The sequence below is a fragment of the Mus musculus genome, chromosome 2 (assembly GCF_000001635.26).
Source record: "Mus musculus strain C57BL/6J chromosome 2, GRCm38.p6 C57BL/6J".
NCBI lineage: Eukaryota > Metazoa > Chordata > Mammalia > Rodentia > Muridae > Mus > Mus musculus.
The window spans coordinates 63,244,968-63,270,575 of record NC_000068.7 but is presented as its reverse complement, the minus strand read 5'-3'; the positions used below and the strand labels follow the sequence as shown (position 1 = coordinate 63,270,575).

The window sequence follows — 25,608 nt, the reverse complement described above, 5'->3', positions numbered from 1 at the left end:
AGATAGCAAGAGATTAAATCTAATAAAACTTATTCTCATACATTATGTGGGAAGTTTGACTATGAATATTGCTCTATTTTGATTTCCCAGCTTCAAATAGCAGACCACGTATAAGTCTCACTATGACTACCTGCATATGTATGAATGTGTTGTTTTTCCTTCTAGAAGCCTCTCATGTTTGGTAGGAAACATCTAAACATGCTATCTGATGAAATAAATGGATATGAATGGAACATTGTTATATGGAATATGTTAACTAGAATGAAATTTTGGGAGGAGACAGCAAGCAAGACTAGTTGAAACTACAGAAAGGAAATATGTTTGTTGAACTACATCTGGTCAGTTATAATTATTTATTTTATATACTCTGCATGTGTTGTATGTGTTCACACATGTGTGCGAATGTTTACATGCATGCAGGAGGACAATCTAGAGTATGGACCCTCATGTTTCACCTTGTTTGTGACAGTACTTTTTTTTTTTTTGTCATTGAGTATCTAGGCAAGCTGACCTATGAGGTCATAGTTCCCAGTCATTCTGCCATAAGAATATTGTGATTACCAATATGGTTCTGTCCATAGCCTTACATAGATTGCTGAGATCAAACTCAATTCCCTATCTTTTGGATGCCAAGTGCTTTTTGAGCCATTTCCTTGACTGCTGGTCCAATTCAAAGAATGCTAAAGTGAATAGTAGATGAATATTGAATAAGGAACTATCAGTGCCTATGGGAAATTGAGAGAGCAAGAAGTGAGTATTCTTAGTGGGAGCTTAGGTTGGCTTTATACAATGTAGTGGCACACAATCTCTAAAGAAAGAACATAGTTAAGAATATAGCCTACTAAATAACTTGAAAAATCCTAAACTCCTGATTTGGAAATCTATCTTCTAGATGAAGAACCATATCAAAAATTACAATCTAAACTGTAAGAATGGAAATATGAGTTTTCTGTGCATTTATTTGCAGTTTATAGGAACAGAAGTCCAAGACAACCCTGTGCTATATAACAAGATGCTGACATATCATCTTCCCTCCGCAAGGTTATGACAAACATTAAGTTTCAACATTTATAGTAGACATTCCACAATGGTATATATTAATTGTATAAGAAGTGATTCAGCTACTACTGGATTTAATAGACCCACTCACATATAATGAGCTCATTTCAGAGACTCAATGATCCATAGTAACCTCAGCTCAGTCAAAACATTGTGACTAGATATATGAACATGGTAAAAGGACAGGGGAGAAGAAGATTTCTATAACAGTAAAGGCAGGATCTTAGGACTTTTCCAAGTAGTAGCTTATTTGGTAGCAGTGAAATTTTCCTAAGGATAAAAAAAGAGTTAGTTACTTGAACATTCATTCTGTGGAAAAAGTTATGATGGTCATTAATGATTATCAACAGGACTGAGAATTATGCAACAGTAAAGCTCACATCAGATTGTGTTTGAGAGCATCTGTAGAAAGTATTAAATAAGGACAGAAGATTTGGCCTAAATGAAAGCAGTTCCATTTCATAGTTCAGGAGGTTACAAGGAAGAAAACTAGGTACAGGGAGGAAGCTGCCAATGGAGGCATGATCCTACTCTACTTTTTGAACTCCTTGGTAGGAGCTGCTATGTACTACTCTGCCCTCTCCACTATGATAGACTAGAAGTTTTGAAACCAAGTCCAAAATAACCTCTATCTCTTTACAGACTTTTTTCTTTAGTTGATTGATTTGGTAAATTGGTTGTTGCTTGTTTGTTTAACAACAGAAAAATTTAAATATCATAGAACATTATTTTAAACCATAAAGTGAAGTGAAAATTTCTGGTTTCATTGAAGACTCTGTTGTGTCATGTGATTTTTTTTTTCTGGAGGTTGCCTTATGAGAAGATGTTTTGCTGAGGCTGACACAATAGAGGATCCATGATGTTTGGAAAAAGTGTAAGTATAACCCAACAGACAGTGAACAATGCTCTTGCACTGGTATGACTTGTAATGCTTGGATGGTCTTTAGTGATTTTCACTTGTCATGACTTCATAGAAAAGCATCAAAAACCTGCTTGTGATAATCCAGCTGCTTCTTGCTGCTTCTGTGGAGTTCATGCATATTTGTTCCGTTTTTTGTTTTTTTGTTTTTTTTTTTTTTTGTTTTTTTTTTTTGTTTTTGTTTTTGTTTTTTTTTTTCTGGATCAAACAGCTACGGATTTGTGTTTGGTGTTTGCCTATTGGACTGGATTGCCACCAATCACAGATTCTTGTTTGATATTTTGGATTGGCCTGCTCACATCCTGACAGTGAAGACATGAACTGCCCCAACGAATTACTTCTAAACAGGTCCACATACTCACCCCATTAACCCTCTTCTTCTGCTACTTCTGGTCTCTGGGCTAGAAGTGAGGTTGAAGTGTTTAAGAATCCTAATTAAAGTAGGCTTTGAAAAATCAAAGTCTACGATAAAAAGTTATACAAGATTTGCATAAAGGGCAGCAGATTTTGTTCAAAAACATTTGAGAATAAAATGCCTTTCAGCTCACAGTGATTGCAGGAAAGAGACTTGGGAGGTGCTAAAGAACCGCATTGTACAGTGATAAAGGAAAAATGCCTGATGTAGTTCACAGCCACAGAAACAGAAAGGAAAGGTCGGTCAGAGAGCCTTTCTAAAGCAAGAACGCAGGAGATGTGGCAATGGTGTCTTATTTATTTTAGTATTTTTACCATTCAGCTCTGATTAAAGTCAGTGGTGAGTTGATTTGTGAAACATTAGCTCAGTAGAACGTGTGACAATTTACTACTTCAAAGGTCACACAAGTCAAACCTGAAAGCTTCTCATTTGGATAAAATCACCCGAGCTGTGTTTGAAACAGCACTTCACTCATATGCTGTCTTTCAAAATTTGGCCAGTCCCCTCAATTAGGCCTTTTCATCTGCAGAACATATCCAATACAATAATGTTCTGTGGCCTCTCGTGTCCTTTCCTATCATATCTGACACGGAGAGAACCCTTTGTCTGTACTCCAGACAGAAAATAACATTAAACTCTACAGCAATGCAGGTTCATTACCATTTAAAAGGATTTTGAAAACACAGAGGTTATGAATTTGACCAAATAAAAGCTCTGCTTAGCTTGTTGGCACTTAAGGTGGTGGCACACAGACAAATCAGTTTTGAGGTGACACAGTCACAGCAACAACAAAGGAATTCAGAAAGTTCTGAAATTGTCTAAAAATCCCAAGGGAAAGCAATCACATTTCAAACCTTGATTTTTCATAGAACCAGATAGATGACAGTCTAATGATCAAACAACTGAGACTTAAAATGTGAAAGTTGAATACAACAGCTTCACGCATGAGATAGACAGGCATTATATTTTTGTCCATTCTGTTTTTCCTTTCCTGAGAAACGCTGGCAGATACACAAACTGATGCAAATAACTGCTTGTTCTTTATTGTATACTCTATAATTTGTTCAAAGTAGAGCATTCTCGGATTATACAGGAATCTCTAGCACATCGTGAGATGATAACGCTACGGGGAAGCATGACACTTTAAATTTGGTAACAGACTTTGGAAATTATATAGCCAACTCCCACTCAGCATAGAAATACCTTCTTGAAAAGGATATCCCTGACAGAAATTATCACCCAGACTGTCTGAATGTTCTGCAAGCATTTTAGTTTATATCTTCTACTACAATTTCTCTTCTATATCCTTATCAGAGACAGTTTTAAAAAATCTTGAATGAAACTAAACCAAATGCTAACTGTGAAGCACCAGAGACCAGTCGGAAATATTCCTACTTCATGTTTTAATATTTAAGCTCATCTTACCACCTTGTTCATGATTGTATGAGACCTAAACTATTAGATCATCTGAAGGAAAACTATTTCTAAATAGAAAGTCATTCACATATGCCAAGGGAAAGCCTATTAACAGGGGTGTGACTTGTTCTGTCACTCTGTAATAGATTCTAGTCATTGCCACTTTATTTGCAAAGTGCTTACAAATGAACCACTCAACATTTTATTCAAAAGTAGTTCCATGGCTCATTGTTAAATTTTCTATGATGTGTATTCAGGTTATAATTTATTGATTCACTCAATTTGACAAATATTTATGAAGTCCCTCTGTATACTATGCATTGCTCTCAGTTTTAGAGCTGAATTGGTGCATGAACTGTCTACTTTCTGTGAGAAAATTTTAAAAAAGCACATAGACAAAGATTACAGAACACTTGTTCTAACAGTGGGGAATGAGAAATAGATGGACTTCAGAAGCATATTTGTCTTAATTAGAGTTTCTATTGTTAAAGGAAAACACAATCATTAAAAGCAACTTGGGAAAGAAATTGTTTCTTTCCTCTTACAAGTTTTCCATCATACTCAGTCAGTTGAAGGAAGTCAGGGTATGAATTCAAGACAGGAGCCTGGAGGTAGGAACTGATGCAGAGGCCACTGAGGAATGCTAACTGGCTTGCTACTGATGACTTGTTTAACATGTTCTCCTACAGTACATAGGACCACCTGACCAGAGGTGACAGCACTCATAGAGGGCTGGGCACAGCCACACCAATCATTAATCAAGAAAATGCCCTATAGACTTGCCTACAAGCTGATCTTATAGGAACATTTTCTCAATTAAGGTTCCCTCACCTGTATATAGGTCCATGCTAAGTTCACAACATCCAGGTAGAAAAACATTATAAGCTCAACCTTCCCAGAGCTGTGACATTTTAATATAGTTTCTTCATTTATGGTGACCCCTACCACAAAATTATTTTCATTGTGACTTTATAACTATAATTTTGCTAAAGTTTTGAACCATAATACAAATATCTGTGTTTTCTGATGATCTTAGGCAACCCTAGCGAAAGGGCCACTTGACCCTCAAAAAAGCCTTGAATAACAGGTTGAGTACAGCTACTCTCAAAACATTAACTGAGATTATATGCTTTCCATACGATTTCAGATTTCAGTAGAAATATGAGCTGTAAATAGAAATTAGATATAGACAAACAAACAGGAATAACAATTGTGACTATTTTGCCCTGTTTTGAAATCATAGAGATAAACTTCCAGTCTTATAAATATAATCAAATTAGAGGAGAACATTAGACTAAGATCAGGAAAGTTATAAAAAAGACTATGATCCTTAGAATGAGAATGACTCCCACGGACTCCTGTGTTTGAATACTTGGTCCCCAGTTAATGGAACTGTTTGGAAAGGATTAGGAGGTGTGGCTTTCTTGAGGAGATATGCCATGACAGGGTGATGTTCAAGGTTTCCAAAAACCCATACTGGGCCCAGTATCTCTTTTTATGCCTGCTCGCTGATGTAAAGGTCTCAGTAGATTTCAAAACCATATTTGTCAGCTTTAAAACAGATGATCATGACTTAACCCTTAAAACTGTAAGCACACTCCCAGTTAAAAGTGTTCTTTATAATAGTTGCCTTGCCGTAGTGTTTCATTACAGAAACAACAGTAACTAAAATGAAGGGTATGGCAAGAAATGAAACAAGGCAAGAGAGTTTTCAGTGAAGTTGTAACACCTTAGTAGTATGAAATATGCATATTTTTCTGGTCTGTACTGATGTTTTCATTTACTGTGAGTGGGGGGTGAATGTGTAGCTGTATGTTTCAATAGAAGAATTAGAAGGAAAAATAGAGAAGTGTATCGGCATGATTGTCAAAGAAAATCCATTTTCTAAGCCAGGAGAGGAAGTTATTTGTGGTATATACTTTTATGAACTCAAACAAGGTGACACTGGGAATTATTTGCTGTAAGGAGTTGAAATTGGTTCTTGGATATCTTGATGGGAACATTATCAATGACTAATAATAAAGTTGAGATGTTACACATGGGTAAGTGAGCACTGGATGGAATGTGAAAGACTAATCACGGATGAACTGGGGATCACTGTACTGTGAATAAGGTGAATGAGGATGACCTTGTGGCTGGGGAAAATCCCAATGTCAGATGTTTAAAGTTTAGTATAAAGTTATTAGAGAGTGGAAAACAGAGTTAAACCAAGGGAAAAATGAGAAGAAAGTATGACTAAGTAATAAGAAATAATACAATTCATCAAACATGAGAACTGGTCACATAATCAAAAAATACACATGTTTCATTTGGTTGCTATCATGTTGCACATCTAAAATTGGTACTTATTCACTTTCCATATTTTTGAATGTGTCTGAGTGGCTTTATTTACCTTTTATCATGTTGTATGTGTATAAGTGTTATCATACTGTATATGTATATGTGTTACAATAATGCACGAGTATAAATGTTGTCAGGCTGAATGTGTATAAGTTGCTTTTACTCACTTCTTATCATGTATGAATGTAAGTGTTATCATGCTCTGTGTGTATGTGTTATGTTGTATGTGTGTTATCATGTATGTATATGTGTTATCATGATGTATGTATACAAGTGTTACTATGTTATATGTGTATAAGTGTTTTGCTTACATGCATGTTTGTTCACATTTTGTGGCACTGGTACCTATAGAGACCAAATGACAGAATCACATCTCCTGGAATTGGAATTACTGATGATTGCGAATCACCACGTGGCTGTTATGAGTTGAATTCACATCCTTTGGAAGAGAAGCCTATTCTTTTCATGGCGGAACCATCCTTCCAGTCCTCATTTATTTTTAAAACAAACAAAAGAGGAACGTGGATCAGGAAAAGCTGTCCATTTAGTGACAACTACCAGGATATAATCTCTTTTACTGGTAACACCAATATGTCTTAAATATTTAAGACTAAAGTGCTTGAAGTAAGGAGGCCTGAAGATTTAGAAATGGCTTTCTAAATTGCTGGAAATATTAAGAAAGAATATACATTGATATTTTGCAAAAATTAACTTACTAGTTCTACTGAGAACTAATGTATAGATGATAGCAATGAAATTTGAAGTCTGTGCAATGGTGTTCAGTTCACTCACTACAATTTGTCCAGTAGGTTGTTGATATGAGAAAGAAGGAAAGGAATGTGAAAATGTCCCGAGATACTGGATAAAACAAAGTGAATATGAGAGTTACTGGAATTAAAATGAAAACATTGGAAGGCTGGGCTTTAAAAATTCATCTTTGTAGAGGTAAATATCTCCAAGGATGAAGGGAGAATGAAATAGAAAAGATACCCAGGCATGATAGTCTCCAGTGAGAGAGGAATCCTTGAAAACTCTATGAGATAGTCATAAGAAGTGCCCGGAGCTGGAGTAGTCTGATAATTTACACCCCCAAGTTATTGTTTCATACAAAAAGAGAGACACTTGTTTCATAATCATAACTGAAGATGTTAACAAGTAGAGACCTTGAAAAATATGGAGGAGAGACTTGTAGTAGAGTAGAGGTGGCTCTTTGATTTTCCTCTATTTCATAAACTTGGGTGTTTCTGGCTTTAAAATTCAATGTTACTGCAGAAGATACATAATTTGAAATGTGAGTGTAAGTATTCTTGGTGCATATAATTGTAATTCCTAAGAAATTATTAATGATTAGCTGTCCTAGGAACTCTTGCAACTTTGCAGAGTAAAGAATATTCATGTTTGAAAAAATGCAAGTCAGACTGGAGGGCAAATCTTGTGAAACGATGTTTTAATCAGCACACGTTCTAGCACAACAGCAGGCTCCCTAAGCAGTTCTGAATCTCTGCCATAGATCCTCTAGTTTCTTAAAACTCCTTTCTTCATGTTTATTATGTATTTCTACTTGACAGACTACATTCATTCATATTGTGAGATAGGATCCACTTTCATCAAAATTTTACAATGAATGCAAAACAGGGAAAATGATAAGTCCATAAAGAATCAAACATTAAAACACATTTGTGTTTGTGGCCATGAACCAGTTTCCACATGTATGTGATTTATCACCATTCCTTTTGCTACTGACCTAGTAACCTTGTCTTTTGATGGGAATTTAAACCTACAATGATATTTGTTCCCTTCAGCCGTTTTTAATACCCCCTTTTAAATTAATAATTTATAGTCATCACTCTTTTATTATTAAGATTGTTCTCAATTCTTTTCCAATCTTCCTGTGACATAAATATCTACTGACAAGATGGCTTCTTTATGTCTCTCTATGTAGGTTATAACAGTCCTGTTTCCCTATGTGGCCCTAATGGTAACATCTGCATATTCCCATAGTAAGTTATTAATTACTGTGCTGTATATAAGTAACTCCACTGCTCTGCAAAGAACTAAAAGTCTAGCAGAATACCCAAACTGGTATTCTTAAAAATATCTCTGTGTAAGGAAACTCAGACTGAAGAGGGTTGTGAGAGAGAGCAGAAATGGTTGGGAGTGGGAGGGGGTCAGAGGGGTAGAGGGCCTCTCTGGCATAGCCTAAGACCTGGGTTGGGGGAGGCTCCCATGAGTCTATCTGGGTGATGCTGAGACTCCTACCACTGGGGGATATGGAGACTGAAGTGACTACCTCCTGTAGTCAGGCGAGACTTCCAGTGGAGGGAGGGGAACATCAATACTCCCTGCCCCCAACAAAACAGTTGACTCAAAATTTGTCCTGCCAACAAGATTTTCAGGGATAAAGATGGAGCAGAGATTGAGTGAATAGCCAACAAAGGACTGGCCTAACTTGAGACAGCCAATCTCTGACATGACCAATGATACTCTGCTATGCTTGCAGACAGGCCAAGCATCAGGGGAAGCTTGGAAGGCGGTGGAGGAGTGGAGGATAGGATTGAGCAAGCTGGAGAAGTCAAGGACATCACAATAAGACCTACAAGGTCAATAAACCTGGGCCCATGTGGGCTCACAGAGACTGAACCACCAATTAAAGAGCATGCAGGGCTGGACTTAGGCCCCTATACATTTTTAGCATATATGCAACTTGGTTTTCATTCGGGTTCCCTAGCAATTGGAGGGGGGGTATCTTTGACTCTGTTGCCGGGCACTGGATCCACTTTCTCTAGATAGACTAACTAGCTGGACCTCAGTTGATGCACTTAGTCCTGCTGTGACATGATATTGCAGGATTGATGGATCCCCATGGAGAGCTTTCCTTTTTCCTCAGAGAAGGAGAGGAGACAATGGGGGAGGAGTGGTGGGACTGGGAGAAGAAGAGAGACTGTGATTGGGATATAAAGTGAAGTAATTAATTAATTAAAAAATGATCCCTGGTATAGAATCTTACTATAACATAACTGGACTTTTGTGAAGTAGACAGAATGAGACAATGAGTCATTTGTGAAGGACATATCATTAACCCCGTAAAATCCCATGATTCTTTAATTCAAACAGCACATCTTGATCTCCAAGTTTCTCTAAATGATTTGGATTCTTGATCTGTAAGCACTGTCCTATGCTGGAAATATAATCATTGTAGTTCCTAACCACTTGAGTCTAACTGCATTTTAAGGCTTCTTTGGCTTCAAAAGCAAGTTATTGAGTTTGGAGAAGAACAGAAGAAAAACGTTTGTAACTCACAGGAAAAAAATTTTAATCCAAGTTGTTAAGTTATTCAAACTATACTAATTTTTTAATTCATTCAGCTTATAATTTATAAGTGTTTTCAAATTCATCTCTTTTGAGAAAAATGTTGGGAAAGCCCAAAAAGGAATTACAGAGAGGAAACTAGAAAGCTCTTTCTCCCATAAGAAAGCATGGATATAAAACACAGTGGATCATCATGATTTGTAAAAGATACCAGGAAAGCTGCCTCAATCTCAGCATAAATTTAACTTCAGTATTTGATAATGACTATGGGGATATAATTGTGATTTTTTTCATGTCTTCATATGCGAACAAACCACTCCAATTCTCTTGATATTACAGGCTGATTTTCAGAGCTGGGAGGAAACCAGAGGGAGTCGACTCCCTAGGGTTGTAAGGAATATACAAGCATGAAAACCTACAAAAACATCGACCGCACTGCTGTCTGGTGAGGAATACCTGGACATATTGTCAAATAAACAGCAAATAAGCATAGACATTGCTTTCTTTTTTCATTATAGAGAGTATCTGATAATTGAAGCAAAGTTGCAAGATTTAATGGTGCAGTGTGAATTAGAGCTTATTGGTAATTATTACTTCCATCAATTTCCAGATTAGAAGATATTTTAAAGTTATTTTATCACAAATAAACCCAATTATTAATTGTTGAGAATAATTCTAAATACAGATTAAGTACTAGAAAGAGAAGAAAAATTATTTTAAAATTATAGTAAAGTTTTCAACAAGTTCATATAAACAGCTTCTAAATTAAGTATGAACAGAAAATCATTAAGCTTACCAGGATAACCATTTTGAATTTTATGTGTAAGAAACAAGAACTTTAGTCTGGGTGGTTTTTGTCATGGATTTAATGCACCGAATGAAAACTCTACAATTTTCAGGTCATATAGACATGAAAACCCTTTATCCAATGTTAAGAATAGCTCCAAATACATACATACATACATACATACATACATATATACATGCATACATACATACATACATAATAAATAAATAAATAAATAAATAAATAAATAAATAAATAAATAAATAAATAAATAAATAAAATGTTTGGCCAAGATCAGGGCAGAGCTGTGAAATACAGAGCTGTGGCAGTGGGGGCTGTAAGAGAATGATGGGTAAAATTGTTAAATCTTGCTATAATTTCTAAGTTTATGTATCAGGATAAAGAAAATGTAAAGATAATTTTGGTGTCTATGCAACTTAAGGTGAAGGGACAACACTGCAGTATCCAACTCAGCTGCAACCAAACAAGAAAGATTTGCCCACATCGCCACTTTCCTGTGCCATTTCTCTCTGTTCTCTATCTTCCATTTCTTGGAGAAATGGTGGCAGAACTATAAATACCACATTTTCAATGTCTGCTTATTTTGTCAAACATAGTTTATGACACAGGAAAGATAAAAAGAAAATTTAGAGCTGTTAGAATATACACATACGTACATATTTTGAAAAAAAACAATTTATATAACCAAAATTCTGTTCAGATACTGAATTTTGAAAATAAAAACATAAATATTTGAAAATTTTAATTAAGTGCATTTAGCAAACCAGGAAAAATAGAAATTACCTTAGAATAAATATAAATTACCATGTGTCTATAGTAAGATTAAACAAAAACGTTAAAATAAAACCTTTACGTAGGTACATAAAATAAAATGTGAATTCATGGAACGTGATTTATAATTGTTGATAATTGTTGAATAAGTGTTAGTTAATGGTAAGTCTCACAGTTCTAAAGGTAATAGTTCAAAAATTAATTTGAAATCAAAATAATATTCCTGATACTTTCAGTGTATAAAATAACAAACCAGGACTTGGGTTTCTGAGATAATAGAGTCTCAAGTTTGAAGTCAGAGAAGCAAGCTCCCAGCTAAACAACAGTTTAATCCAAAAATTTATTGATATTATCTTTAATATGTCAGAGAGGTCATTAATTCATCAAACCACTAAGCAAATACTAAATAATTTGATGAACATTAAGAGCTTGTGCACCGTTTCTTCCTGACATTATTGCATTGCTGACATCTTGTTCTCTACCACTGGAACTTATATTATTAATCTGTAGAAACTTCAAACTTTGCTCTTTGCTCCTGTGATTCTATTTTTAGGAGTATGTTTGAAACAAACACTAAATTAAAGCAAATTCCATACACGCAGGCACACATGTGTGTGTGTGTGTGTGCATGTTTGTGTGTAGTACATATATAGAATATATTGGCAACAAAACACTAATCGACTTTCAATTAATATATTAGTATATCAATACATATTAATATAATAATATTAAAACTGGTCATTATAAGTAGTTACAGCATTACTTTAAAGGGGATTATATTACAACTTCATTCACAGATATGGAGAAAGGCTTATAATATGTACAAAAAATTTCAATAAGAGGCAAAAGCAAGCAGCCATTCAGTATTTCTTGCTCATAACTAGAGTGGTGAACCGAATCCTAGGGAGGCAATATATCATCCATCGTGGAGCTGTAACCCCCTGGGTCCAGTTCTGCTTCTGCCCCTGACAGACATTGTGATCTAGGACAAATGACTTAACTTCCCATTTCTTCACTCTGGAAAGAAACAGGTGTATTGTTGGCTCTTCTGTTCCATTTCTATGTGTTCCTGGCAGAGCATCTTGCCTAATATAGCATCCTGGGACTATCTGGTTGTTTAGAGACAAACCTCTTTTTAGTTTCTTATAAACTACACTAATACTAAAGTCACACATACCCGATACACAAGCTAATTATACTGTTCTCAAGAGCGACAAAGTACTGTGGGAGGAAGACTACTTGAAGGAGAACTTTATTTAAACTCTGAAAGTCAGCCAAAAGGAGGTTAAATATTCTTGATAGCAAGATTTGCCGAGAAGCTGGTATGAGCTCCCCTACAAATCCGGGAAGGTGGATTCTGTTTGTCATGTAGTGGTGAAGGAATGGTGTGGCAAGAACACATCCCCTTTACATTTGTTTCAAATGAGGAATACATGTACTAAAGCCTCTTTATATAGAAAAAAATCAGATATGATCTGAGGGTGATAAAAAATTCTCAGGGTTATTAAAGACCTAGACAGTTTCTCAGAGGGAAAAGTGAGAGGTTTAAAAATCCATAAAAAGATGCCCCAATAAATTCATTGTCCAAGATATATAAATCCTTTCTGATTACTCAAATTGTCTCTAGACTAAAATATAAGGAACATGATGCTGTAAATTCACTGTTCAATGGGAAGGAGTGTTAATTCTTTTCATTAGAAAGTCGGTCAACATGGTCAGGGGATTTCACTCTAGATTTTTCTGTTGCCTCCCCCTCCGCCCAATTAAAAACTCACAATGTAAGATTAAAACTTGAGGAAGAAGAGTTGGTGAAAACCATCATACGTGTATGTATAACACGATGTATACTACATGTTGTAAGACTGGAGTCCTGTGGAGCAGGGAGAAATAAAAAAATTTGCATTTTCCTGGAACTTTCTGAACATCCTTATTTTTGCCACGTTGCTGACACGCCACTATTAACAGTGTTCTCTGCTCCAATCCCTTGTCATTTTCAACATTTCCTCTTATTCAAAGTATGTTTTAGAGAGCGAAGTTAACTTTATAGCTATATAACAAGTGGACTATTTTTCAATACCTAATCTATATATAAAGCTTATGCACTTTAAGCTATAAGTATTATTGGCTGTTGTCTTTTACAGAATCTTCTATATTTCTTAGATTTTCATTTCTAGCATTCAAATAAACATACACTATTATGTCTCAAATTTCTTTCCATATTACCTTTTAAATTATTATAAATTATTATTCTTTTAATGCTATGAATTAATGTTTACTTGTATGATATTATTAATAATTTCCTTTTTCTTTCATCTTAGAATATTTATCTTAGAATGCTTTCAAGGATTCTTCTCTCTTGTTTGTAGTATAGTTTAAGGAATTTTTTATTAGCATATGGAATTTTAAGTCTTTTTACATAACAACTTCCCACAAACAAAATAGTATTTTGGATAATATTTACACAAATACCATATATAATGTTCTTAACTATCTTTATGTATTGCATGTATTTTCTAAATAAATTTTCTTTAACATAATAATTTTCATTTGCACATTTGCAAATACCAATTGATGATGGAGGTCCTGAGTTTTATTTACTAAAAGCATATTCAATTTATGTTTGTTTTGAAAAATATTTTGATAAGCACATAATTACATGTTAACAGTCACTTGTACATTTTAAGTGTATACAGTCATTGGCACGCCTCTTAATTTTTATTTTGATAAGTCATTTGTTATTTTGTTATTATCATTATTTCAAAAAATTATGTCTTTTTACTATCCATCCACTTAGAAACATATTTATTTTCTTCATTATTCAGCCATATGACTGAAGTATCCAGCCATATATTTTAAATTCTCTTTTGTTTCACAGGCTCCTTGTACTTTTTTGTTGAAGGCACACAGATCCATAGTTATTTTGTCTTTCCCATTATTATTATTATTAATTTATTAATTATGATGGTGATATATTTTTGATGATTACTATTGACCTGTGGAAACTACCCACAGATTTCTTAATTGTAGCTTTATTTCTATCGTATACATTCTTGTTCCATAGTGAATGCCTTCCCCAATTTTTCTACTGTTTCTATAATTTCTTAAATCTTAAAGTATTGAACAGTCACTTAAAATTACTTATTTTATCCCAAGATGGGGTCACCCAAAAATCTGATCCTATGTTTTGTATCTACACATGCCTTATGATTTGCATGATGGTCATTTCATGTAACATTTATAAAGACTATCTATAAAGACTGTATCTGGGAAGATGTCGCAGCAAGTAAGGGCAAATGCCACCAAGCCTGACAACTTGAGGTGGATCCCTAGAACCAAATTTGGAAGAGAGAATCAACTTCCAAAAGTTGACCACTAACCTCCCATACCTACACCCACATAAATAAGGTAAAATAAAAATATTATATGTGGTCAGGATTTAGAGTCTGCTTTATATCACAGTGGTGCCAGGAGAATGAGTAGAGGAGCCATTTACTTTAATCCATTCAGAATGAAGCTAAGTCAAAACTGCATGGGATTTGGTGAGATACTTTCCTTAACTTGGTAAATATACAATCCAAACACCTTTTCATTAAGGGTTTGGGGAACATTTCCATTTCCTACAGTGAGATAGCAATAGGTAGAATTGCCTGCGTGCCTCTTGGAGAGTTTCAGCTTGCCCTCTGCAGCTCATGTTTGCAAATATTTCAAGACGGAGGCTATTTGTGTGCCTGTGCTATGTCTGTTGTTTCTTAGTTTCCCAAAACTCTCTATCTAGTGCCAAATACCAATTTTGCCTTTTGTCATAACTAATTGGGTGAATGTTTCCAGAAAGAAAAGGTCTTGCTCGATTGCCACGATCAAATTAATGCTCTCTTCAGATACATCAGAAATAAATGTCCTTAGGGCCATTTCTTTCAACATCAGTATCGCTGCTCTGATTTTCCAATATTTGTCTCTTGTTTCTTTGTGAGGAATGAAGTCCTGAGTGTATTATTGATTAGTGATATGTATTATTGACATGAACGGAGTCATTTCAAGGACACCAATGCTTCAGATACCAGGCAATGCAAGGTGTGCCCTGACTGAACCCCAGCAGAATGGCAAAACTTTCCCCTGCTCCAAATAGGAATGGTGATGAGTGATGGAGTTTTACCTAAAACCAGTGTATAAACAAGAATCATTTGCAGGTTCCTCCTCCTGGATGGATTCCTATAACCTGAGACTGCTTCCCTACAGAGATCTATTTAGATTGGTTAACTGCCCTCTTACCTCATTCAGATGTATATAATAAGCCCTAACTAAGCAGTTGAGCTTCTGGGATATTTTTACATCTCCATCAGAGAACATAGCCAACCTGTTCCTAGCTTGTTAGACAGTATATGTGTCTGTTGTTTCCTCATTACTCATTACCCATTACCCAGTTGGGTCAAGTCCTAAGCTGTGCAAGTCAAAACCGTTCTTCTTATTTACTTAGCTCATCTGTAATTTAAGTAAAACTTTTCAGGTAAAAATTGGTAAAGAGTTTGGAACAGTGTAAGTCTACATCCCTGGGTGAAACCTCAAACTTCTGCTGGCTTATTTGCGTCAACACACACCAGTTCTCTTTTTTGGAGGAACACAAATCATCTGTTCTGGAACACACTCCCAAAGAGCAAGACTCACAGAAAGACGAATGAAATTCCTGGGTTTACCTTGTAATATTTTCTCTGAACTTTTTTCTCTTTAGTGAGATTTCCATCTACTATTCTTTCATGTCTTCCAAAAATATGTCCTTTTATGATTTATCTGGTATCCTTACCTGCAGAGTTTAGCAGTGTGAATTTACCATGGAGTCCTTTTTTAACTTGGAAGGGCTAGTGTCAAAACACAGATCTACATTTTGATTTTAAGAGTCATTAGGAAAGCAATTACTCCGTGGTTATCTATAGATTTCACTAAACCCTAATGTTTAAAATATGCATGCTAATATGTTATAGAAGATTGTACTTGTAAACATTATGTCAAAGGAAACTATAACTTTTCATCTCTCCTGCCTATACATTTCTCATAAGCATTTTAAAATTCAATTAAAATATGACTCCTGTAAGCCTTACCTGACATGATATATCTATTTTCAATAAATTTCTTGGTCTGATTGTCCATTTATGTCATCTTCTTCAACAACAAGGAGCACAAGGATTTTGAAATAAAAACTATCCGTTGTCTGTGGAAGCTTATATATAAAGGGCTAGAAGAGGAAACAATTTTTATCCTTGCTTGTATTATCTATCATTTATAATTGAAAACTAATGTTAAAAGGCCTTGATAGCTATATAGTACATTAACAAAAGAGAAAATAGCTAATGGAATTTGAAGGATAAAACTCTCTGACAATTTTATAATATGCATTTTCAAGTCTCCCAGGTTCTTTCCTACATCTACTTTCTGATAAAAATACAATGAAAAAAAAAAAAACAGTTAATGTCCTCTGAACTCCTCTACTCTGAAGTCTGTTGTCCCTGAGAGCAACAACAAATTTATCTCACTGACTTGAACAGAAGAGAATGCTTCTGGCTATACTGAAAATCCCTAAAGCTATTGGGTTGCATGACAAATTCTGCTTGTCTACTAATAAATTTCTTCTTCTTGAGGTTAGTAATAGCATTTGTCTGAGCCCCAAAGGTGAACAAATAGTTACCTAGAGACACTTAATTATAAATAACTTAGTAAAATGGTAGGTTTCTACTTATAAAATAGTATAATCCAGTATTGCTGATAGTGGAACAGTAGTATTTGAAAATCTAGACACAATACCTTGATATTAATCCTTATATTCAGTAGTTTTAAGAATATTAATACCATCACATGACTTATTCATACAGATTACAACATGCCCTCTAACATTGATCTCAATGATTTTGAACTTTGTAAAAAAAAAAAGCCAACAACAACAACAAAAAAAATCCAGACTTTCAAGACCTCATCAAATGTCATTACTTCAGCACATTAGACACATATCTCATGAAAATTAAGATGAGAGAAGCTGTGTGAAGCTTTCATCCTAGAAATTTACTAAAAATACTACTAGCATGGGAAAAACAATTCAGAAGTGAGGAGTCTCATATTACTCTTTCCTTTATCAGCACAGATTGGAATCATCCTTTTGAGACCCATGGTCCCAATATGCAGAGAAATGAATCAACTTTTATCTATCAAATAGTATGATTTTCAACAGAATATAACTTTCAAATATATCCTTACTGTGGAAGATATTTAAAAATATATTGAAAATAAGAAAAATCTAACATACTAAAAGGGAGAAATTTATTAGATTATTCTATTTCCTTTTTAAGTGCTCAGGAATTAGGGGTGGATAAATCATATTTCATTGTCACATCTGAAATGGTCGACATTGAGGCATTGGTGTGATCTGTACATATGTAAAATAAAAATAAAAGTCTCACGAGAGACTCATGAAATACTCCTGGTTAAAATCCTAGGGGACTTTTCATGAGCAAGACTCAGTATATTCTCAGGTATGTTGGACTCTATGACAGAGAAACAAATGAAAAGTGTGGGCTTTTCTTTTGGAGGACAAAACAAGTCTCTATTTTCTGCTGTTATTGAATTTATTGAAAAGTTTTGTATTGACCATTTAAAACATGTTATAGGTAAAATCCATCCTCTCTTCAATATAACTTATACAGCATACTTACGGTATGACCTTTTATACAGTTAAAACACCAAATGAGAAATTAAGTAAGACTCCACAAGCTCAAACAGCCTTAAGAAAAGCCACACTGCAGACACAATGAACTTTTACAAACTATAAGTTTCTCAAGTAGTAAAGACTTATAATCTCCTAGGTTAATTAATTTCTAAGATGTTATTTTTTCCATGGGGGTAGGAAGTTAAGTTTATAGTACTTAAAACTATAAAACTCAAATTCAAATTCTTATTTCCTAAAGAAAATAAGTATTAATCTAATAGAGAAAGAGAAATTTCAAACAGCTTTCTTGGGACAACTTTTATCACAGTTTTCAGAGATCTGTATAATGATGAATATAGGGTATTCATCTGTATCTGTATAAAAACATTTTTCAGTACAATGCCATATGGCATCCCTTTCACCATACTTACCTCAAAAAATGTTAAAATTAGAACAAATAATTTTATAGAAACAAGTTTACTACTGGATGACTAATAGCATTAATATGAATGCAATGATACACTGATAGAGAATTAGAGAGAATTATTAAATGTGCTTTGATTAACATTTAAGAAATCTTGAACTATAGACATAACAGATTCCAGTCTGCTAACATATCATGGAATATCTGCTATATTTAAGAATAAGTTGCACAAGTTTAGTGCTGCCTTTTCCCTTGGGATTAGCAGCCCTTAAAATGTGTCTTTATTATAGTTGTCAGCATAAAATAAAAATAACTAAAAATTATGTCAATTTTTTATCAAGTTGTATAATCGTGTTGATCAAACTGACTTGCGTTTTTCTAATATTTGCTGTGATTTAAAATTGTGTATACAATCATGTAATCACTTCTATCCTAAATTTATAAAAATGTTTTGCCCAAAAATACTGCTTAGAACATCAGTTTCTATGCCTGAAACTACAACCACCTGAGACTCGACTGCACGTTAGAAAAACAAACAAACAAACAAATAAAAACAAACAAACCAAAAAACAGGATCTTCAACAATTGATACTGGAGAAGCCGTATGCCCACATTCAGAAAAGTAAAATCAGAGCTATAGTTACCAACATACAAAACACCAACTGAGAATAAGTCAGAGATTTATATGTGAAACTTGAAATCATGAAACTGCTAGAAAAAACAATAGTCAGGACCTTATAAGCTAGACTTATAGAAAAGGGCTTTCTGAATAGGATTCAATTTGCTGATGAATTAGGACCACAACTTTACAAATGAGAGATCATAAAACTAAAAGACTTCTGTAAAGAAAATGAAACAAACAATTTAGTCAAAAGAAGGCCCCCAGAATGAGAGGGATAATTTGTCAGCTACACATCCAATAGACAGATACTATCTAGAATGTTTAAAAAACTCCAAGAGCAAAGTTTCAAAAAAAAAAAAATCAAGCTCCCCAATTAAGAAATTTGCTTTGGATCTGAACAGAGAGTTCTCAAAAGGGGAAATAAAAAGTCTACAACTAAGAAATATCTTTAAAAGTGCTCAATTGTGTCCTAACAATTACAGAAATGCAAAGTAAAAGTACTTTGAGATTTCATCTTACTGCAGTCAGAATTGGTATGAACAAGAAAGCAACTGGCAAACAATGCTACAGGAATATGAGGTAAATGGAGACACCACTTGCACTATTTTTGGAATTGCAACCTTGTGCAGCCACTCTGGAAATCAGTGTTAGGAAATGTCAAAAAGCTAGAAGTGGTCCTTGGCATATATCCACAGGACTAGACATCCTACTCCATAAATATTTTCTCAGATAGGTTCTTTACCATTCTATATACAATAGGTAAAGTGGATACAACCACATGTACTTCAACTGATTAATGGATAGCACAAATGTGGAACATACGTGCAATGGAATTATATTTAGCTGTAAGGAAAAATGAAGTCATGCATTTTTTTCTGGTATATGACCAGAATTTGAAAATATTTCAGAGTAAAGTAACCCAGACTTAGAAACATGATGTTCTCTCGCCTTTGTGATTCTTTTTTTTTTTTTTTTTCTTTTGGTTTTTCGAGACAGGGTTTCTCTGTATAGCCCTGGCTGTCCTGGAACTCACTTTGTAGACCAGGCTGGCCTTGAACTCAGAAATCCGCCTGCCTCTGCCTCCCTAGTGCTGGGATTAAAGGCATGCGCCACCACGCCCAGCTTCCTTTGTGATTCTTAATCTAAGTCTTTAGATGTAAGCATATAACCTGGAGTATCCATAGAAACCAGAAAATGAAAGCAATACTGTGTTAGGGAAAAGGTACTCTAGAAATGAGGATAGTAGGATATGTGTGCTATGAGGGTAGAAGAGAATAGGCGAACATTTTAACTATGGGATGGAAAGAATGAAGAAATAATACTAACAATTTTTAAATAAGACACACACATATATATTTAATTTTTATGCCACTTGGGGTGATAATTCTTCCCCAAGAGCCCTAGACTCTACCAAAACCCCCAGTGGTAGGTATGAACAAACCACCTTCAAGTTATCCATCAGGAGAGTTCAGAGACTGCCAATTCAATATGGCTACACTATTGTAATCAGTTGCCTCTTAGTACTTGAAGGTAAGAAGAACCATTGCTGAGTATACTATGAACTTCAAACACAGGACTTGGAAGGCAGACATTGACCTGGCAGCTTCCTCTATGAGATCTAGCTCTGAAAAATCTGAAAGTCATGAGAAAAAGCAATCAGTAATCTCACACAGTCAAAAGTATAGAAACCACAATGACCATGATGACAATCTCCAAGAATGTACTAGTGCCTGATATACCTTAGGAATAACAAACAGCTACTAGCCAACTGGATTTAAGTTCTATTCAATATGAGACAACTTCTGACTTGATACTGTAAACCTAGCTAATTATTCCTGCCTTATGAAATTATGGACACTAGAGAAGAATACGCCACTACCACTTTCTTAAATGAGTATACTTTCTAACTTCATTTGAAATACAATTATAGGCAATTAAAATTCTCATTCCTCTTCAAAGTAGTTTTCTTTTTTTAAGGTATATTTTATTAGATATTTTCTTCACTTACATTTCAAATGCTATCCCCCCAACCCCCTATACCCTCTCCCCGCTGTGCTCCCCTACCCACCTACTCCTGCTTCTTGGCCCTGGCATTCCCCTGTACTGGGGCATATGATCTTCGCAATACCAAGGGCCTCTTCTCCCATTGATGGCCGAGTAGGCCATCCTCTGATACAAGGTAGTTTTCTTTACCAACGGATGGAATCCACTACAGAAGTCCACAGCTCTTCAAATGCAGAGATCAAATGACCACGTGTTTCCCAACACTACTCTATATGTCTACAACTCAATATTTACATCTATGGGTCAGGAAAAATCACAGAAGAGTGGTAGAGAAATTATATGAATAAGAAGTCTAGGACTTCTGCTATGAGATATATCTTCTATATATGATGGAAAAGTAGAACCCATTAAATCTTGACAATATGATTGCTTAAACAAGGTCTGCATAATTACAATACTAGTTATCACTTCAGCATGGATGAGAGAAACCTCTTAAGACCTAGATAAAGAACTATAACCAATTAATGACTGCTGAGACAAGAACCAGCCTCCTTAGGGATGAGCCCTAAAAACACATAGAAACAAGACTAAATTCACACACAGCACACAGAAACACACACACACACACCACTACCACCACCACTGCCACCACCACCACCATCTACAATATCAACAACACTAGCAGATACAATACTAATAGATATGCTGATGAAGAAGGGAAATTAAACAGGCTCCCACCCATCTGCAAAGATCTACAAGTAGCTAATGAAACAGGAACAATTCTCCTGTTTCAGAATGAGCTCACAATTTGTCATCCAATGCAGACTGATTGGCCACAACATCATATACACACAAGCCAAGACATACTAAACAGACTCAGTAGGTTGAATTTATGTATTTAAACCCCTTGTGTGTATTAGAATACTAAACAAATAAAAAGAGGATGTCAATTTCAGAGAGTGATGCGGGGAAGGGACATTGGAAGCAACAGAGGAATGGGACATGAGAAGGTAGGAAATGATATATTTGAATTTTTGCATTTTATTTTTTTAAAACATGTGATTCTAAATTCTGTTAAAGTGACTAAAACTAACAATCAAAATACCACCTCCTTCCCAAATATGTCACCCAAGCACTCATTGCTTTTGAGAGAAAGTAAGAGAGGATGATAAGTTATGAAAATCAATGTAGTTCCTTCCCGTGCTCTTTCAAGTTCCTCTGGACAAAAGAACAGGCTTGTCTTCTTTGAGGGTTATGTTCATGGCAGATGCCTACCTTCGTTGATGTTGTACTGACTAGAGAACAGAGCAGAAAAGAAGCAATATATGGAAACACAATATGGTGGGAGGTGGCTGTGCACAGTTATGATTACATGTGTTTGAAACTTCAAGGAATGAGGAAATAATCTTCTTGATTTGGAGAGTACATTTTTATAGTCCTAATGTTTTATTTTAATTAGTTTTGACCTATCGGCTATTCCTTTTGCAGAAGAGATGGGAAATAAAGAGGGGGTGTTGGTGCCTTTTGTTATGCACTAAATGAAATTTTGTTCACCTCAAGTTTCACTTGAATCTTTTCTGTGACCTCACAGAATAATGAGGGGGGGGAATCCAGTTGGATACTCCCTCAAATTCTTGTTTTTTTCTCCAATCTGTCTGCATTTGCTTTTGATGGACTTAAAAAAATATTGCTGTGTATTCTATCCAGAGATTTATAGACATATTTAGTGGGGTTGTACTTACCCTATGTCAGTTAGAAATAGAACTGGTACAGATTTGAGTTAAATATAGTATATATAAAATAATCCTCTTAGAGACTACATACTTATCACGATAGCTCCACTTTAAAATTAAGTTTTATTTTCCTTATCTGAGTATTTCTTTGTACATTAGAGCAATATTGATTTTTAATTTGTTTTGAAAGCTTAAAATAGAAATTGACAAACACTCGTCGTGAATGAGTTACTTTTCTTGTTGCCTTGTAATACTTAGCAAGAGTTAACTTGAGGAAAGAAAGAAAGGACAGTCAATCATGGAATGGTGGTACACACATGAGGAGGCATACAGAGCATCCACAGTCAATAAGAAGGGAAAGATGAAGCTAATAAATACTTAGCTTCTTTTCTCATTGCTCCCTCTTTTTCTGTTCATTCTTGGGCCTCAGTCCATTGACTAGTACTGTCTCATCAATGTGGGTATCCCTCCTTAGTTAGACACCTTTAGAAATAACCTCCAAGAAATGCTCAGAAAGTGGCCTTCTAGATAATTTTAAATTCCACTAAATTGACAAAGAAGATTTATAATCACAAAATGAAATGATAGGATTTTTTTGGAGGAGATATTTTACAATCCTGGCTTACCTCCCAAATTGCCTTAGCATACGTTTTAATAAGAAAAATGAGATACAGGCGTGCACTAGAGGGCATGTATACCAAGAAGCCGATTGCTTCATAGTCTACACCTAAACACAATGGCAAACTCCTGATGTCCTGGTGATAAGTTTCACTTGGCATTGGGAAGAGCTTTGGGAATCTCTCATCAGATGCTCCCCTGATATGGCCTCAGCACTTTTACTCGCCTAGCACAACGTATTCTTAGCAGAATTGGAGCTCTGGTGCTGACGTCACCAAGTATTTCATGTAGCAAGGCAGAGCGATGTGTTTGGTGTGTGAGTAAACACACAGACTTGAGTTTTCCCCTATGAAAGGAGTTATGTCTCATCTGGCATCTTCTAGCTAAAAATAATAGAGGCTTGTTTTGACTATTACCTCTGTTGCTGAACCAAGAGTAAAGAGAAAAAAAAATTCTAAGTTTGTGGAAATTACAGGCTTCTTTCAGAACTTATTTCCCATTCCTTTTCCTATGTAGTCCATATTCTACAAAAGGCCTTTAGGCTAGATTGCTTAGCAGCTATAAAGCACAGAGGCACACAAGTCAGGGCACCTGGTTTCTAGACCTAGATTTTCCCTAAAGCACTGTCGTGTCCTCATACTGATGGTTGTCGTTTTTCTAATACTGAAAACCCCCAAGGCATAATTCAATCTCCCTGTTTTAAATATAAGGAACAAAGGGTGGAAACAGATAACATCTCCTTTCATCAGTCCCCAAATCTCCCCACACGAATGCCACTGGCGTGGTGTGTTACTTGGAGATCCAGTTTTGATTTGTCATATTGAAGGCTTTTATTTAAATTCCAGTTACCTTTCAAGTCACATCATTACATTTTTACACCTGTGACTTGTTCAGAATGTATTTTTTTCCCCCTCACAGTTCCTCAATCTTCTAAAATCTCTGATCTCTCAGAGAAACCTTTGGTATTTTTTATTTTTCTGATCACACTCCAGTGCAGAAGAACAGGCTGTGGGAAGCAGCATATGTCTTAGTACAGTTGAATAAGCACACAATTTGACAGTGTGTACAGGATTATTTAATTTGGAAATTGTGATATGTTTTAAAGCCCATTAAGTTCTGTAGATTCCAACCACTCATGCACATCCTCCCAATCTAATTTGTCTAATTAATAGAAACGCCCACTTGAAAAGCAAAGAATACCAATAGACAGTTCACTGAATCGGAAACATAATTAGACAAAAGACATGATAGACACATGGATATCCAACCCGACGAATAGATGAGAGTGGAATGCAAATTTAAATGGCCAGAAATCATTTTTATAAGCTCTAGACTAGAGAAATTATAAAACATTAATAGCATATAATAATGTTAAGAGTAAATGGAGATAAGAAACCTCATATATAGAATTACATTAAGTAATATTTGTTATGTCCTTCATATCTGACATACAGCAAACCTTAAAGTTGATTGTAAGAAATTCATTTTTTTAAAAAATTAAGTGCAAAATGGAATGCCTATCCCAAGTGTGAATTACCTTAAACCTTGTAGAGAACTACACAGAAAAAAAAAACATGAATATTAAAAACACATTTAGATTTGAATGAACATTGATACTTTAGACTAATGTAAGCACAAACAAAGGAACCAATATTTAAAAGGATATATAGGGTCACATTTATTTCAGCAGAAAGAAAAAAAATTGGAAGTGAACCAAGCATTTGGATTATCAGGGGAACAGAGGATAATTTTATATATCAAAGTCCCAAAGAAAGAGAATTCGTGATAATTTGGACAGGGCTTATAAACTAACGAAGCATTTTTAAAAGTGTAATAGCGTGCATGGCTGGGGGACACGCAGAAGAGCTATTTCTGCAATTAAATAGGAGTAGTCAGGGAGCTTCTATCTTTCCAAGCAGACTCTTCTGGGACCAGAGCTCTGTAGGAGGAATTGGAGTTGTGGGGCCTCCTTTGAAAGGAGTGGCTGTTAGTGAGTTGAGGACACAGCTAAACTGAAGTGAATACACATAAAGGGGGCCTGTAGCCAGGAATAATCCCTCACACTTCTATATTTATATATGGATATAAATATGTACGTAGATACAAAAATGCAGTCTATAATCTTTCATGATATATATAATTACTCCACAAAAGAAAGCACAGGGATCAAGAAGAAAAACTGTCTATCTTATTTATTTAGGTATTCATTCATTCATATGTAGTTCTGAGATCAAGCACATGGTCTCATGGATGTTAGGCAAATATGGGTGCTACATTTATTAAGGACTTTTAAACATACTTTTACTTATGTGTATATGTGTCTCTGTGTATGAACGAACACCATGTGTGTGTGTGTGTGTGTGTGTGTGTGTGTGTGTGTGCGTGTGCGTGTGCGTGCGCGTGCGCGTGCGTGTGCGTGTGTGTGTGTGTGTGCGTGTGTGTGTGTGATGCCAAAGCAAGGAAAGGGCATCAAACCTTATAG

At 35.2% G+C, this 25,608-nt stretch overlaps 1 long non-coding RNA gene across 3 annotated transcripts in view; it reads left to right on the top strand.

The window, feature by feature from the left end:
- Nucleotides 1-595: 595 nt before the first annotated feature.
- Nucleotides 596-25,608, top strand: part of Gm34291 — a 39,628-nt gene continuing 14,615 nt past the window's right edge. For 2 of the 3 annotated variants that reach the window (XR_374578.2, XR_866373.1), the window contains exons 1-4: nt 596-750; nt 1,867-1,933; nt 8,092-8,149; nt 9,798-9,903. This is a non-coding gene — a long non-coding RNA (predicted gene, 34291). The remainder of the gene's footprint in view (nt 751-1,866; nt 1,934-8,091; nt 8,150-9,797; nt 9,904-25,608) is intronic. The other variant, XR_866372.1, reaches the window with a different exon arrangement.